General features: G+C 46.5%; 1 long non-coding RNA gene across 1 annotated transcript in view; it reads left to right on the top strand.

Moving 5' to 3' along the window:
• LOC144330343 (uncharacterized) overlaps positions 1-15,068 on the top strand; it is a 52,602-nt gene extending 37,534 nt beyond the window's left edge. Inside the window, exon 4 of the long non-coding RNA XR_013396410.1 lies at positions 14,648-15,068. This is a non-coding gene — a long non-coding RNA (uncharacterized LOC144330343). The remainder of the gene's footprint in view (positions 1-14,647) is intronic.
• The last annotated feature ends 1,645 nt before the right edge of the window (positions 15,069-16,713 follow it).

The following is a 16,713-nucleotide window of genomic DNA, read 5'->3' on the forward strand; positions in this document are numbered from 1 at the left end:
TTGACTTCCTGGGCTCCAGCAACCCTCCCGCCTCAGCCTCCCAAATAGCTGGAACCACAGGCATGCGCCACCCTGCCCAGCTAATTTTTGTATTTTTAGTAGAGACAGGGTTTTACTGTGTTGGTCAGGCTGGTCTCGAACTCTTGACCTCAAGTGATCTGCCCGCCTCAGCCTCCCAAAGTGCTAGGATTACAGGTGTGAGCCACTGTGCCTGGCCTCTATGCGTTCAGTAAAGCAGATTACCCTCTGTGATGTGGGTGGGCCTCATTCAATCCGTTGAAGGGCTTAAGAACAAAGGCTGAAGTTTCAGAAGAAATTCTGCCTCAAGATTGCAACATCGAACCCTTGCCTGGGTTTCCAACCTGCTGCCCTGTGGGTTTTGAGCTCAAGATTGCAACTTCAACTCTTAGCTGAGTTTCCAGTCTGCCGGCCTGCCTGATAGATTTGGGACTTGCCAGCCCCCACAATCACGGGAGCCAATTCCTTAAAATCAAAATCTCAATCTCTCTCTCTTCATATATATATATTTAGGCAACCAGGCCGATGAGGCTGTGAGTGAGGCCTGAAGGCTGAGGAGGTGTTAGCTATACACAGAGGAAGGGAAGAGGGAAAGCTCTGTAGAGAAAAGTAATGGCTCCCGTCCAGGCGATGAGTCTGGAGGTAGAGCATGCAGAGGCTTGAAAGAACTGGAGGCTTTCTCCCAGGAGCAAGTGGAAGCTTGGTGGGTTTTAAGTGGCGGATGTCCACAGTGCCAGCCGTGCCAGGGCTGGGGTCCTAACCCAGGTCTCCTTGGCCCCAAGTCCATGCCCTATCCCAGCACCACCCACCTCACTCCTAAACCAGTGGAATATTTGCTGTTATTTGTTGGTCCAGCTTATATTCTGCCCTTCGTTTGAAAGCAAGGCCCAGCTTTGATTTTTAGGGGGACTCCTTCTCTCCTTGTGCACAGTCTTGCTGGGGCTGTCATTCCAGCTTCCTCCCCTGGGACTCTGAGTTCTGAGCAGAAAGATCCAAAGATGGAATAAGCAAGTGTAGGGGGCAGCAGCTGCTATGAGAGTGGTGTGAAACTCCTAGTTGACAGGCTTGTCATTTGTCTCCTTTACATACACACACACACACACACACACACACATATATATATATATATATATATTTTTTTTTTTTTTTTTTTTTGAGATGGAGTCTTACTCACTCTGTCACCCAGGCTGGAGTACAGTGGTACGATCTCGGCTCACTGTATCCTCCACCTCCTGGGTTCAAGCGATTCTCCTGCCTCAGCCTCCCAGGTAGCTGGAATCAGGCACCTGCCACCACGCCCAGCTAATTTTTGTATTTTTAGTAGAGATGGGGTTCCATCATGTTGGCCAGGCTGGTCTTGAACTCCTGACCTCAAATAATCCACCTGCCTTGCCCTCCCAAACTGCTGGGATTACAGGCATGAGCCACCATGCTCAGCCTCCATTACATATTAAAAAAAATCTCTAACCATGACCCCCCTAGCGTGATTTTGTGTTCACTAACATTTGGAATGGCTACGCGAGATGAAGGCAGGTCCTTATGCAGGAGTCTGGGGCCTCCCAAATAACACTCTGGTTGGAGCTGGCGATGGTGCTGCATGCTGCAGGATGTATCCTGCTCTCTCTAACATGAAACCTCTTTAGCCTTATTAGTTCCTATGTATATTTTTCACTATAAGGCCCAAAATAGGACTGTGGGGGGCATGCATGCACGACTAGGTCTGGGTTCTCTGTGTGCCCTTTGACCAGCACTAACCAACCTGGCCCCTTGACAGCCTAGCACTGGGGCCAGATCATCGAGAGGACATCTCCTGGGAACCAGGCCTGAGCTCCTTGCGGGCAGGCAGGGCTCTGGATTTTATTATCTTCTTATCTTCAGTATTGCGCCTGGCACTACAGGGCCCAGTTCACATAACACAAAAGAGGGAGGGACAGAGAAAAGAACTGCCTCATCTTCTGCCTCTGAGAAGAGTGAACATACAGGAGCCCTCTTGAGCAAGGCTGGCATGCAGCCACAGTGTGCGGGCGTGCCAATATGGATTATTTACATATGCAAATCCTTCCTTCCTGGTTGTCAGTAGTCAGTCCTGAGGCCCCACAAGTGTCCCCGGTGCACTGGCTGCTGTGACGCCTCCTCAGGAACCACCCACCCCCCACCTTCAGGACCCTGCCCCCATTCCTCAAGCTGCAGTTAGTTCTGTTCAGTCAGTGCCCTCCAGGCCAGGTGCTCTATGGAATATCACCCCGGCTCATGGGTCTCCTGTGCGCGGGAGGCCAGCTGTTTCTGGCTGAGGAATTTGTCATGGAGATGGGCACAAGAACCACTCAGCTGAGCCCACAAAGGCAGACCCATGTAAGAAGAGCCAATGAAATTAGGTGGCACTTGGCACGCCTTCCTGGGTTCTCACACCTGGGCAGCAGGTGGCACAGTGCTTTTGGGAGGTGCTGTACTACCTTGCTATATTGGAAAAGCCTTTGACCTTAGAACCGGAAGGCCTGGGTCCTCCTCTAACTCCGAATGTCGTAGCTGTGGGACCTTGAGGAACTCTCCTGGCTTCTCTGCGCTCCTGTAAAAACACCCCTTGCACAAGGCTGCCAGGGGGAAGAACATACTGAAAACTTTGGATCTCAGTCCCTCGCCTAAGGTCCTGTGCTAAAATCAGACCTGTAAATATAGCAGTGAAGGATCTGCCCCCGCCTGCTGTTCCCAGAAGTACTCCCAGTCCCTGGTGATGGTTACCAGGCTGCCGGGCCGTAACCAGGTGCTCCCTTGGCCACTGACAGAGCCTCCTCTCCTCTGAGGGCCTGTGGGCAATGAGCAGAAAAGGGGGTGGGGGTCTCTGCCTCACTCGCCTTTCCTCTGCCCTGCCTGGTTCCTGGTGAGTGTGGCTCATTGCCAGGAAGTGTGGGTCACCCAGACTAGGACTCATCATTATGTAGTCAGCCTAGACTTCCTCCAGCCCCATCCCACACTACACTCACACACCACACACTCAGGCACACACACTTGCACATTCACAGACACATGCGTGCTCACCACTCACACCTCCACACCCACACTCACCCCCACACCCACACTCACCCCCACACAGGCTCACACACATTCCTACACAAGAACATGGAAAAACCCTAAGTGCAGTACATGAAAACATTTTAGGTTGTTCACACATTTTAAACATTTACCAGTTACCATTTATTCCAATATGTAATGGAGAAAAATGACAAACCTATCAAACTAGGAATTTCACAGCAGTGATTATTTAGGATAGGGCCAAAATAGATAGGACAAGATGTAAGGGAAAAGGAGATGCTTTACACTTTGGGAGGCCGAGGCAGGTGGATCACCCGAGGTCAGGAGTTTGAGACCAGCATGACCAACATGGTGAAACCCCGTCTCTGCTAAAAATACAAAAATTAGCTGGGTGTGGTGGCATGTGCCTGTAATCTCAGCCACTTGGGAGGCTGAGGCAGGAGAATTGCTTGAACCCAGGAGGCAGAGGTTGCAGTGAGCCGAGATGGTACCATTGCACTCCAGACTGGGCAACAAGCGCGAAACTCTGTCTCAAAAATAAATAAATAGGCCAGGCACAGTGGCTCATGCCTGTAATCCCAGCACTTTGGGAGGCTGAGGTGGGTGGATCATGAGGTCAAGAGATTGAAACCATCCTGGCCAATATGGTGAAACCCTGTCTCTACTAAAAATACAAAAATTAGCTGGGCGTGGTGGCGCGTGCCTGTAGTCCCAGATACTTGGGAGGCAGAGGCAGGAGAATCGCTTGAACCTGGGAGGTGGAGGTTCCAGTGAGCCAAGACTGTGCCACTGCATTCCAGCCTGGGCGACAGAGGGAGACTCCGTCTCAAAAAATAAATACATAAATTAATAATAATAATAATAATAATAATAATAATAAAGGAAATGCTTTAAAGGGAAATATTGAATAAATTGTGGCAAAAATTGTGTAAATGCTACCCAAAGACCCTCAACTTTCAGACGCCCATGGTGATGGGAGTGCAGGGCTGGGGGCTTTGCATGGAGCATCAGGGGCAAGTATTAGCACCCAGAGGTGCAGGAGGGGCTGCCAGCCCAGAGGGAGATTCTGGGAATAGAGGAAGTTTTCCTTCATGCTTATTTAGCTTTCTGTCCCTACCTTAACAATCTTTGCCTACTCCAAGTTTGTGAAGATAGTCTCTAACGTTTTCTTTCAGAGGCTTTAGAGTTTTAGTTTTCATGTGTAGGTGTATAAAAAAATTGAATTAATTTTTGTGTATGGTATGAGATGAAAGTCAAGATTCATTGCTTCTATATGAATAACTACTTGTTCCAGCACAATTTATTGATGTAACTGCCCTTTACCCATTGAATTGCCTTGATGTTCTCATCAAAATCAGTGGATTGTATTTTGTGTGGCTGTTTTGAACTCTCCTGTCCCATTGATGTCATTGTTTATCCTTTCCCAATACCACATTGTCTTCAATCATAGTTTTATTGTCTTCATATCAGGTAGTATAAGTCCTAACATTTTTTTCTTCTTTTCCAAGATTATTTTGGGTACCCCAGATCCTTTTTTTTTTTTTTTTTTTTTTTTTTGAGACAGGATCTAACTCTGTTCCCCAGGCTGGAGTGGAGTGGAGTGTGATCACGGCTCACGGCAGCCTCAACCTCCCAGCCTCAAACTGTCTTCCCTTCTCAGCTTACCAAGTAACTAAGTAAGTAGCTCAGACCACAGGCACATGCCATCATGCTTGGCTACTTTTTTTTATTTTTTATTTTTTGTATTTTTTATAGAGACAGGGTTTTGCCATGTGGCCCAGGCTGTTCTTGAACTCCTGGGCTTAAGCAATCCACTCACCTTGGCCTCCCAAAGTGTTGGGATTATAGACGTGAGCCACCATACCTGGCCCCTTTGCATTTCTTTTTTTTTTTTTTTTTTTTTTTTTTGAGACGGAGTCTCGCTGGAGTGCAGTGGCCGGATCTCAGCTCACTGCAAGCTCCGCCTCCCGGGTTTACGCCATTCTCCTGTCTCAGCCTCCCGAGTAGCTGGGACTACAGGCGCCCGCCACCTCGCCTGGCTAGTTTTTTGTATTTTTTAGTAGAGACGGTGTTTCACCGTGTTAGCCAGGATGGTCTCGATCTCCTGACCTCGTGATCCGCCCGTCTCGGCCTCCCAAAGTGCTGGGATTACAGGCTTGAGCCACTGCGCCCAGCCCCCTTTGCATTTCTTTATGCATTTTAGAATTAGCTTGTTTTGGCTGGGCGTGGTGGCTTGCACCTGTAATCCCAGCACTTTGAGAGGCTGAGACGGGCGGATCACCTGAGGTCGGTAGTTTGAGACCAGCCTGACCAACATGGAGAAACCCCGTCTCTACTAAAAATACAAAATTAACTGAACGTGGTGGCACATGCCTGTAATCCCAGCTACTAGGGACGCTGAGGCAGGAGAATCGCTTGAACCTGGGAGGCAGAGGTTGTGGTGAGCCAAGATCGCGCCATTGCACTCCAGCCTGGGCAACAAGAGCAAAACTCCGTCTCAAATAAAAATAAATAAATAAAATAAATAAATTAATTAACAAATAAATGAATGAATAAATAGAATTAGCTTGTTTTGATGGGATTTTGATTAGAAATTGCATTGAATTTAAGGAACATTAACATATTCATAATATTGATTCTTTCAATCTATTGAAAATAACATAAAGTGCCTAGGAATGATTTAAATGAAAGACGAGCAAGACCTGTATGCACATTGCCAAGAGAAATTGAAGACCTAAGTAAATGGAAGGATGAGACAGCATGTTCACAGAAGGAAAGAATCAATAATCCCCACTTTGGTGCCTAACCCTCCCCTGCCTCTCCACTCCACCCCCCAAACCTCCCCTGCCTCTCCACCCCACCCCCCAACCCTCCCCTGCCTCTCCACCCCACCCCCCAACCCTCCCCTGCCTCTCCACTCCACCCTACCCCCCAACACTCGCCTGCCTCTCCACTCCACCCCCAACCTTCCCCTTCCTTTCCACTCTACCCATCCCCCCAACCCTCCCCTGCCTCTCCACCCCACCCCCTAACCCTCCCATGCCTCTCCACTCCACCTCACCCCCTCAGCCCTCCCCTGCCTCTCCACCCCACCCACCAACCCTCCCCTTCCTCTCCACTCCACACCCCCTGCCCTCCCCTGCCTCTCCACCCCACCCCCCACTCTCTGCTGCCTCTCCACTCCACCCCCCAACCTTCCCCTGCCTCTCCACCCCACCCCCCAACCCTCCCCTGCCTCTCCATTCCACCCCCCAACCCTCCCCTTCCTCTCCACTCCATCCCCCACAACCCTCCCCTGCCTCTCCACCCCACCCCCTAACCCTCCATTGCCTCTCCACCCCAACCCTCCCCTGCCTCTCCACCCCACTCCCCTAGCCCTCCCCTGCCTCTCCACCCCACACCCCCACCCTCCCATGCCTTTCCACTCCACCCGCACCACCCTCCCCTGCCTCTCCACCCCACCCCCTAACCTACCTCTGCCTCTCCACCCCGCCCTCCTAACCTTCCCCCGCCTCTCCACCCCACCCCCACACTGCCCACAGCATTGACCTTGCAACTGAAAAATCAGGCAGTCTCAAACATACAGCATTTTTTGTCTATAAAATGGAATTTGGCACATTTGCCTTGACTAGTTCATATATTCATTTAAATAAGTTGGATACTAGGCAGGCTTCTGGTTATGAATACATGCCCTTCTTTTGAGACGCTCAGAAAAAAGTATCATCCAGTGAGGTTCTTTCTACAAAGGCAGTTTGGGGTAGATGTGGTGAGGACATAGAAGTCACTGGGAAATGAAATATGTGAAATCATTTTGAAGAATAAATGGAGTACTAGCAATAAATGGAGTTAAGCACTTAGAATGTTTCAGGCACCATGCCAACTGCTTTGCATATATTACTTTATCTAATTCTCACAATAACTCTATAGGCAGTGATTCTTGAAGTATAGATTGCTGACCCCAATGGTCCCTAAGATCCTTTCGGGGGATCCACAAGGCTGAAACTAGTTTCATTATAATACTGTAACTTATTTACCTTTTTCACTGTACTGACATTTGCACTGATGGTGAAAGAGCAATGGTGGGTGTTATGGTTTGAACGTGTCCTCCAAAACTCATGTTGGAATTTAATTGCCATTGTGACAGTATTAAGAGTTGGGATCCTTAAGAGGTTATGGCAAGGGTGGGTTAGTTATGGTGCGAGCGGGCTCCTCATAAAGGGATGAGTCCAGCACCCTTCCTCTCTCTGTCTCATGTGCTTTCTTGCCCTTCCACCTTCTGCCATGGGATGACACAGCAAGAAGGTCCTCAGCAGATTCAGGCCTCTCAACCTTGACTTCCCAGCCTCCAGAATTGTAAGAAATGAATTCTTTTCTTTATACATGACTCAGTCTCAAGTACTCTTTGATAGCAACAAAAAATGGACTAAGCCAGTGGGTAGGACTGCTGGTGACTGAGCAGAAATCAAGGCAGTGGCACCAAACTGTACTAATGGTCACTACATTCTTCACCACACTTGCAGGAAAAATATTAATTTCACTAAAAATGTCATTAGGAAAGCAGTAAAAATTATTAATCTCATTAAATCTCCACCTGAGTCCATGTCTTTTTACCATTCTGTGCAAAAAAGTGAGAAATACACAGAAAGTACTTCTAGTAAATTCTAAAGTACAATAGTTGTCTCAAGAAAAAGTACTTGTGAGCTGGGTGCGGTGGCTCATGCCTGAGACCACAGCACTTTGGGAGGCCAAGTTGGGCAGATTGCTTGAGTCCAGGAGTTGGAGACCGGCCTGGGCAACATACAAAAAAATACAAAAAGTAGCCAGGCATGGTGGTGCATGGCTGTTGTCCCAGCTACTCCAGAGGCTGAGGTGGGAGGATTGCTTGAGCCCGGGAGGCAGAGGTTGCAATGAGCCAAAATCCCATCACTGTACCCCAGCTTGGGTGACAGACTGAGACCCAGTCTCAAAAAAGAAGAAAGAAAGAAAGAGAGAGAGAGAGAGAGAGAGAGACAGAAAGAAAGAAAGAAAGAAAGAGAGAGAGAAAGAAAGAAAGAAAGAAAGAAAGAAAGAAAGAAAGAAAGAAAGAAAGAAAGAAAGAGAGAGAGAGAGAGAAAGAAAGAAAGGAGGGAGGGAGGGAGGGAGAGAAAGAAGGAAAGAAGGAAGGAAGGAAGGAAGGAAGGAAGGGTACTTGTGCTTTTGTATGATGTGTGATTGAGTTGCAAGCTGAATTAGTCACTTTTCTCATGGAACATCATTTTTACTTGAAAGAATGCCTGCAGACAAACTGTGGTTAATCAGATTTGAAGACTGGATAGACATTTTCTCAAAAATAAACAAATGAGCCTGCCACTTCAAGAAAAATGACTGACAGTATTTATTGCCAATAATAAAATATGAATTTTCTTTTTTTCTGTTTTTGTATCCAGCTGAAAAATTTGAGTTTTCAAGTGAAAATTAGAATTTGGGGAAAATTGTGTCTACCGTGTTGAGCCTGACAGCTTCCTGGTACTGACAGACTTTTCTGATGAGATTGGTGGCAATATTAGCCATATGATTTTTCTGTGTTGAGAATAAAATGTATCAACTTTTGGAAGACTGGCATATTCAGTAAATCAATACTTCCCAAATGCCTAATGTAAAAAGTTACAAAATCATGCATAGGTAAAAGATCCACTTGAAGTGGATTTTATTTTTATTTTTATGTTTTTATCTTTTTTTGAGATGGAGTTTCATTCTTGTTGCCCAGGCTGGAGTGCAATGCTGCGATCTCGGCTCACTACAACCTCTGCCTCCCGGGTTCAAGCAATTCTCCTGCCTCAGCCTCCCAAGCAGTTGGGATCACAGGCGTGCACCACCATGCTCGGCTAATTTTTATTTTATTTTATTTTATTTTTGTATTTTTAGTAGAGACAGGGTTTCACCATGTTGGTCAGGCTGGTCTCGAGCCCCTGACCTCAAGTGATCCACCCACCTCAGCCTCCCAAAGTGGTGGGATTACAGGTGTGAGCCACCGTGCGTGGCCAGACCCATGGAATTTAATGTAACAGAGTATGGAAAATTTATTGACATAGGTGCAGATTTCGCATGGCAACTGACTCTAAAACACTGCCACTTACTGACTTTTGGTGTAGGGCCAAAGAATATCTATAACAATTTGAGAAGACTACTAAAATACTCTTCCCAACTATAAATTTGCATGGGGTTGGATTTTTTTCGTATACTTCAATTAAAAGTACGTATCTCAACAGACTGAATGTAGAACAAATGTGAGAATCCAGCTATCTCCTATTAAAGAAATTTGCAAAAATGTAAAGGAATATTCTTCTTGGTAAGTATTTTTGTTTGGGAAAATATAAATAACACTTTACTTATATTTATTTATTTATTTATGGAGACGGAGTCTCACTCTGTCACCCAGGCTGGAGTGCAGTGACTGCAACCTCCGCCTCCTGGGTTCAAGCAATACTCCTGCCTCCGCCTCCTGAGTAGCTGGGACTACAGGCACCTGCCACCACGCCCAGCTAATTTTTTGTATTATTTTCTTTTTTCAGTAGAAATGGCGTTTCACCATGTTGCCCAGGCTGATCTCAAACTCCTGAGCTCAGGCAATTCACCTGCCTCAGCCTCCCAAAGTACTAGGATTATAGGCATGAGCCACCATGCCTGGCTAAATAACAGTTTAAAAATAAAAAATAGGCCACTTGTGGTGGCTCATGCCTGTAATCCTAGCACTTTGGGAGGCTAAGGTGGGAGGACTGTTTGAGGCCAGAAGTTCAAAACCAGCCTGGACAACATTGTGAAACCCCATCTCTAAAAAAAGAAAAGAAAAGAAACAAATTAAAAATAACTATGTTGCTGGGCGCGGTGGCTCATGCCTGTAATCCCAGCACGTTGGGAGGCTGAGGTGGGTGGATCACTTGAGCTCAGGAGTTCAAGACCCGCCTTGGCAACATGGTGAAACCCTGTCTCTACAAAAAATACAAAAATTAGCCAGGTGTGATGGTGTGTGCCTGTAGTCCCAGCTACTTGGGAGGCTGAGGTGGGAGGATCACGTGACCCCAGGAAGCAGAGGTTACAGTGAGCTGAGATCATGCCACTGCACTCCAGCCTGAGCGACAGAGTGAGACCCTGTCTCAAACAACTATGTCAACATGTGATGGGTTTCCTATTGTTATTTTTAAATAAATAAATAAATATGTTTTAATTTCTCAGTTATGTTTCTAATATAGTAAATATATGGATAATACATGGATATAACCGGCATAAACAAAAACTCTTGGTGGTCTTTAATTGTTCAGAATATAAAGGGGTCCTAAGAGGTGGAAGTTTAAGAACTGTTGCCTGAGGGGTAAATGTTATTAACCAAAATCTGTGGATTAGAAAACTGAGGTTTAGAGATGTTTAATGACTTGTGCAGGTCACATAGCCAGTGGGTGGGGAAGTCACAATCCAAGACTTGCTCACTCTACCACAGGAGGCCACCTTGCAACAGGTCAGCAAGCAAGGGAAAGCCCTCCTGAAGCACAGAGAGGTCTAAGCAGGGGATGCTGGAGGCCCTGAAGAGGCAAAGAGCACATCTGGGGTGGGGTGGGGGATCTGCACAGGGAAAGGAACCAGGGAAAGCCTCTCAGAACAGGTGACACCCACACTGGGCTCAGAAAGAGAGGTAGGATTTTGACTGTTCAGAAATCATGAGAGACTCCACAAATCAGTATGCTTTATCTCAACCACATCCAGACCTGGGACCAGGAGGACACTCTGATTGACTCTGTTTTGTTTTGAGACAGAGTTTCGGTCTTGTCGCCCAGGCTGGAGTGCAATGGCGTGATCTCGGCTCTCCACAACCTCCGCCTTCTGGGTTCAAGTGATTCTCCTGCCTCAGCCTCCCAAGTAGCCGAGATTACAGTCACGTATCACCATGCCCAGCTATTTTTTGTATTTTTACAAAAACGCTTCAAAAAACAAAAATTGATCCTGTCAGTTAATTCTGGTGTGGGGACTGATGACTTATGAGACAGGGATGGGAATATAATTATTTTTACTGTGAATCCTTTTGTACCTTTTGGATTTTATATGTGCACATGGATTAACTATTTACACAAACATATTAAATGATGTTTGTAAATGAGGTCAAAACCCTGTCTCAGTGGAGACAGGGTTTCGCCATGTTGGCCAGGCTGGTTTCAAACTCCTGACCTCATGTGATCTGCCCGCCTCGGCCTCCCAAAGTGCTGGAATTCCAGGTGTAAGCCACTGCGCCTGGCCCACCCTGATTGACTCTAGTTACATAAAGGTGTGATGTGCTCCAGTCAGTCTGAAAGTTCCAGGCTCCTGTCCCTTGTTTGTGTAGGCTATCCTTCCGTTAGTATGGGCTCCACAATTCACTAATTTAATTTGAACTTTATAAAAGCCTTGGATGGGAGGATGAGTGAGTGTCATTGTTCTTATTCTACAGAAGAGAAATTTTAGGGGGAAAGTTTTTGTTTGTTTGTTTTTGTTTTTTAATATACAAAGAGATAGCATGGTTTTCTTTCACTGGATGGATGCCTTGGATAATCTATTCAAGCCAGATCACATAGCCTGGCTTAATGAAACCTATATGCTTTGCGGACTGACAAAAACACTGGCGGCACACATTGAGGCTGTATTTCCAAATCAGGCCGGTCTAGTTTGAGCCAACACAAGAGTGAGAACCCTGACCCAATTTTCGAGGCTGGCCCCAGTAGAGCTGCTGGTGCCCCATCTTGAGGTGTACTTTCAGGAGTGCAACAAGGCAAAAGGAAAGAGCTCCAGAAGAGAAAATGGAGACTCCAAAAGGTTAAGTAAGAAACTGATCATTGCAGGCTAGGTGCAGTGGCTCATTCCTGTAATCCCAGCACTTTGGAAGGCTGAGGTGGGTGGATCACCTGAGTTCAGGAGTTGGAGACCAGCCTGGCCAACATGGTGAAACTCTATCTCTACTAAAAATACAAAAACTAGCCGGGCGTGGTAGTGGGTGCCTGTAATCCCAGCTACTTGGGACGCTGAAGCAGCAGAACTGCTTAAACCTGGAAGGCAGAGGTTGCGGTGCATGGAGATCGCACCATTGCACTCCAGCCTGGGCAACGAGAGCAAAACTCTGTCTCAAAAAAAAAAAGAAAGGCCGGGCGCGGTGGCTCAAGCCTGTAATCCCAGCACTTTGGGAGGCCGAGGCGGGCGGATCACGAGGTCAGGAGATTGAGACCATCCTGGCTAACACGGTGAAACCCCGTCTCTACTAAAAATACAAAAAACTAGCCGGGCGCGGTGGCGGGCGCCTGTAGTCCCAGCTACTCGGGAGGCTGAGGCAGGAGAATGGCGTAAACCCGGGAGGCGGAGCTTGCAGTGAGCTGAGATCCGGCCATAGCACTCCAGCCTGGGTGACAGAGCGAGACTCCGTCTCAAAAGAAAAAAAAAAAAAAAGAAAAAGAAACTGATCATTTCAGTTAATTCTGATGTGGGGACTGATGACTTATGAGACAGGGATGGAAAGATAATTATTTTTACTGTGTATCCTTTTGGATTTTATATGTGTGCATGGATTAACCATTTACACAGACATATTAAATGATGTTTGTAAATGAGGTCAAGGTATTTTCCCATGTGGTAGAACTGGGGTTCTAGTTCCAATCATTGAGTTCCAGAACCACATCCTAACCTTAATGCTTTCCAGCCTCCTAGAATACGCTATTTTCCATCTTTAAAAGCTGTGGAGCCTAGATATCAATGTAAAACATTTTTATCATTATTAATAATGCCACTAGATAGAGGGCCTTTCAAGAGGCCATGATTTGGGCCTGTTAGGAGCTGCTTTTATCTAATTAGTGATGGTACATCAGGCCAGACCAAAACAGAGGGGACAGCATCACAGGACACTGGAGAGGGCAGCTCCTTTCTACCCCAGCTTCTTTTCAGCCTGGGGTGGGGTGAGGGATCTGCACAGGGAAAGGAACCAGGGAGAGCCTCTCAGAACAGGTGACACCCATGCTGGAATTGGAGAGACAGGTAGGATTTTGACTTTGCAGAAATCATGGGAAACTCCACAATCAGCATGCTTCATCTCAACCACATCCACACTGGGACAAATGAGGACACCCTGGTTGACTCTGATTACTTAAAGGTGTGACGTGCTTGATTCAGGCAAATATAGCCAGCCCACAGAGACAGCAGGTGAGAAATGATTGATGGCTGAAACCTATGGAAGGGGAGTTTAACCAGCTGAATTGCCAGGTCCCAAATCCAAATTCCCTTCTGTCCTATTAACTACCACCTAGACCCGACTTTTTTGTTTGTTTGTTTGTTTTGAGACAGACTTTTGATCTGTCGCCCAGGCTGGAGTACAGTGGCACAATCTCAGGGCTCACTGCAACCTCTGCCTCCTGGGTTCAAGACATTCTCCTGTCTCAGCCTCCTGAGTAGCTGGGATTACAGGCGCGTGGCACCACATCCAGATAATTTTTGTATTTTTAGCAGAGACGGAGTTTTGCCATGTTGGCCAGGCTGGTCTCGATATCCTGACCTCAGGTGATCCACCTGTCTCAGCCTCCCAAAGTGCTGGGATTACAGGCGTGAACCAACCTGCCTGGCCGGGTTCATGCTTTCTGCTCCTGGAAATGCAGCCAGCCCTGACAGAGTCCATGCATTAGGCATCTTCTGGGCAGTGCACTTGCTCTTGCGCTGGATGTGCATCTCTGTGTGGCTGGGATGATTGCAACAGCCCCCCAGCTGGTCTCCTTATGCCAGACCTTCGCTCCCCACTTGTTTACTCTCCACATAACAGCCAGGGGATTCAGCTAAAATGTCAGACAGAACCTGTCATTCCTTTACACAAAGTGCTCCTGTGGCCCCAGCTCACTCAGAGCAAAACCCCAAGTCCCTCCCACAGCCTGCAAGACTCTGAACAATCCAGGTCTTGACACCTCTTATCTCATCTCCCACCACTCTTTTCCCCTCAGCTACAGCCCTGTGGGCCTCTTTATTTCTTGAACAAAGTCGGTGGCACCCTTGCTTCAAGACCTTTGCATTTGCTGTTCTCTTATCCCAGAGACCTGTGTGCCTCGCTCCCTCACCTCCCTCCATCTTGACTAAAGGATCACCTTCTCACTCAGGCCTTCTATTCATATACTATTTGAAAATTGAACCCTGTTTTAGTCTGTTCAGGCTGCTACAACAAAATACCATAGACTGGTTGGCTTATTAATAACAGACACTTGTTTCTCACCATTCTAGGGGCTGGGAAGCCCAGGATCAAGGTGCTGGCAGATTTGGCATCTGGGGAGGGCCCACTTCCTGGTTCCTAGGTGGCCATTTCCTTACTATGACTATGTCCTCGCATGGTAGGAGGGGCAAGAAAGCTCTCTGGGGCCTCTTTTTTGAGGATACTAATCCTGTTCATGATGCTCTGGTCTCATGACCTAATCACGTCTTGAAGTCTCCACCTCCTAATATTATTACCTTGGGGGGTAGGATTTCAACAGAGAAATTTTAGGGGAACACAAACATTCAGTATACAGCATCCCCCAACATTCTGTCTCCTTATTTGCTTTATTCTTAATTTTAATTTTATTTTATTTTTAAACAGGGTCTCATCTCACTCTGATGCCCAGGCTGGAACATAGTGGTGTGATCTTGGCTCACTGCAACCTCCGCCTCCTGGTCTTAAGTGATGCCCCCACCTCAGCCTCCCAAGTAGCTGGAACTACAGGCATGCACCACCACACCTGGCTAATTTTTGTATTTTTTGTAGAGACAGGGTTGTGCCATCTTGCTGGTCTCAAACTCATGGGGTCAAACTCCTGGGCTTAAACTCTGGGGCTCAAATGATCCACCTGCCTTGGCCTCCCAAAGTGCTGGGATACAGGTGTGAGCCACGGTGCCTGGTCTGCTTTATTATTTTTTTTAATGTAGCACATAACATCATGTAATATACCATATATTTCACTTATGTATCATATATTCTTTGCCTTCCTCTACTAGCATATAAACTCTATGAAGTTGGAAAATTTTGTCTGTTTTGTTCTTTGTTGTGCCCTAGGTACCTAGAACAGTGGCTAGTACATAGTGTATGATCAATAAGTATGTGTTGAATGAATGCACTAACTCATTCATCTTTACGACAACCTGGAGAGATTGGTCCTGTCACTTCCAACAACCCACGATTAAGTCTGTGTCACGGTTGAATTTGACCAAACAATTTGATTTACCAATTTTACCCCTCCCCTACTGATCACCTCAGGAAGGGGTGAAAATATGTCTCAAACACAAATATGTTACTGGGACACGTCATCATCAACATATCATCAGTCATCCGCATCTTGGCAAGTATTGGCTTATGAAATGTAATCCTCCTATTGGAACTTTTTTATACTTCTCCCATATGGATGAGCTAAGAGCTGTGGGAAGCCACGAAAATGAGCAGGATATGGGCCCTGCCTGCAAGCATCTTACAGTCTTTGCAAATTAGACAAATCCAGCTTGCCCCTAGAGACTACACACCTAGTCTCTCTGAGCCCAAAGCCTATGCACTTTACTAGTACCCTGCCGTCTCCATGATAGTGTGGAGAATGGGATATTGCCAGAGATCAAGGATGGTAGCACAGCTCCTTAAGTATTTTGATCCTGTGTCTCAGAAGATAAGATCTTGAACTTTTCTTCCCTGGGTTTGGGCTGGTTAGTCCCTCTAGATATGTTCATTTTTTTCCCCAAAAAACATTCCCAGAGTTTCATTTCTATTAATTTTTAGAGTTAATGGGGGTGTATTTTATTGTATTATATCTCTTATGTTGTATGAAGTTAACATATATGGAAAAATAGAATAAATGCACATCTACATGGCAAAAATAGTAAGTGAGGTAAGTATAGAACATTCTTAAATACAATAAAGTTGGGTTTTTTCCTGTAGTAAAATTAATAGGAAGTTTTGCTTCTGTCTATGAAGGATTAACAGTTATGGGAATTGCCCTTCAACCATAAACTGGACAAAATATATGAAATGCCTATTTCCAGACACTGAATAGCCGGCAGCCTGTGATCCCTGGGAGCAGAGAAGCAGAGGAGGTGAGCTGTGTGATTGCCTCTGCCTGCTTCCTAGAGGCAGTTTCCAGGCTGCCTCACAGATGTGGGAGTCTGGGGAAAGCTTAGTCTTACTGAGTTAAGGAGAGCTTCAGGCAGCTAAAATTGCAGGGCAGTGTTCAAGAGACAGGGAGCTACACAGAGGAAGAGTCCCACAGACCCAAACAGGGTCCCCTAGAGTCTTTGAGTGAACACCGATCTGCACACACTTAGGACAAAGCCCATGAGGTGGAGCAAAAGCAAATTCTGGCGGAAAAAAAACTATTACTGGGTAGCTGTAAATAGAACAATTCCGAGAGCCTATACAAAGCCTGGAACGGCTAAACATCCCTCTAACCAGAGTGGAGAAGCTGTGTCAAACACACAGGCATTCAGTGGGGACTCCAGAAGAGCTGTGTCTTTGAAGTGGAGCTAAATTAGCCCTGGGATAAAGGCTACTCTAGTCCATCTCTAAAAGAGCTCTATTTATTTATTATTTATTTATTTGAGGCAGGGTCTTGTTCTGTTACCCAGGCTAGAGTGCAGTGGTGTAAACTTAGCTCACTGCAGCCTTGAACTCCTGGGCTCAAGAGATCC

This window comes from Macaca mulatta, chromosome 7 (genome assembly GCF_049350105.2).
Source record: "Macaca mulatta isolate MMU2019108-1 chromosome 7, T2T-MMU8v2.0, whole genome shotgun sequence".
Taxonomy (NCBI): domain Eukaryota; kingdom Metazoa; phylum Chordata; class Mammalia; order Primates; family Cercopithecidae; genus Macaca; species Macaca mulatta.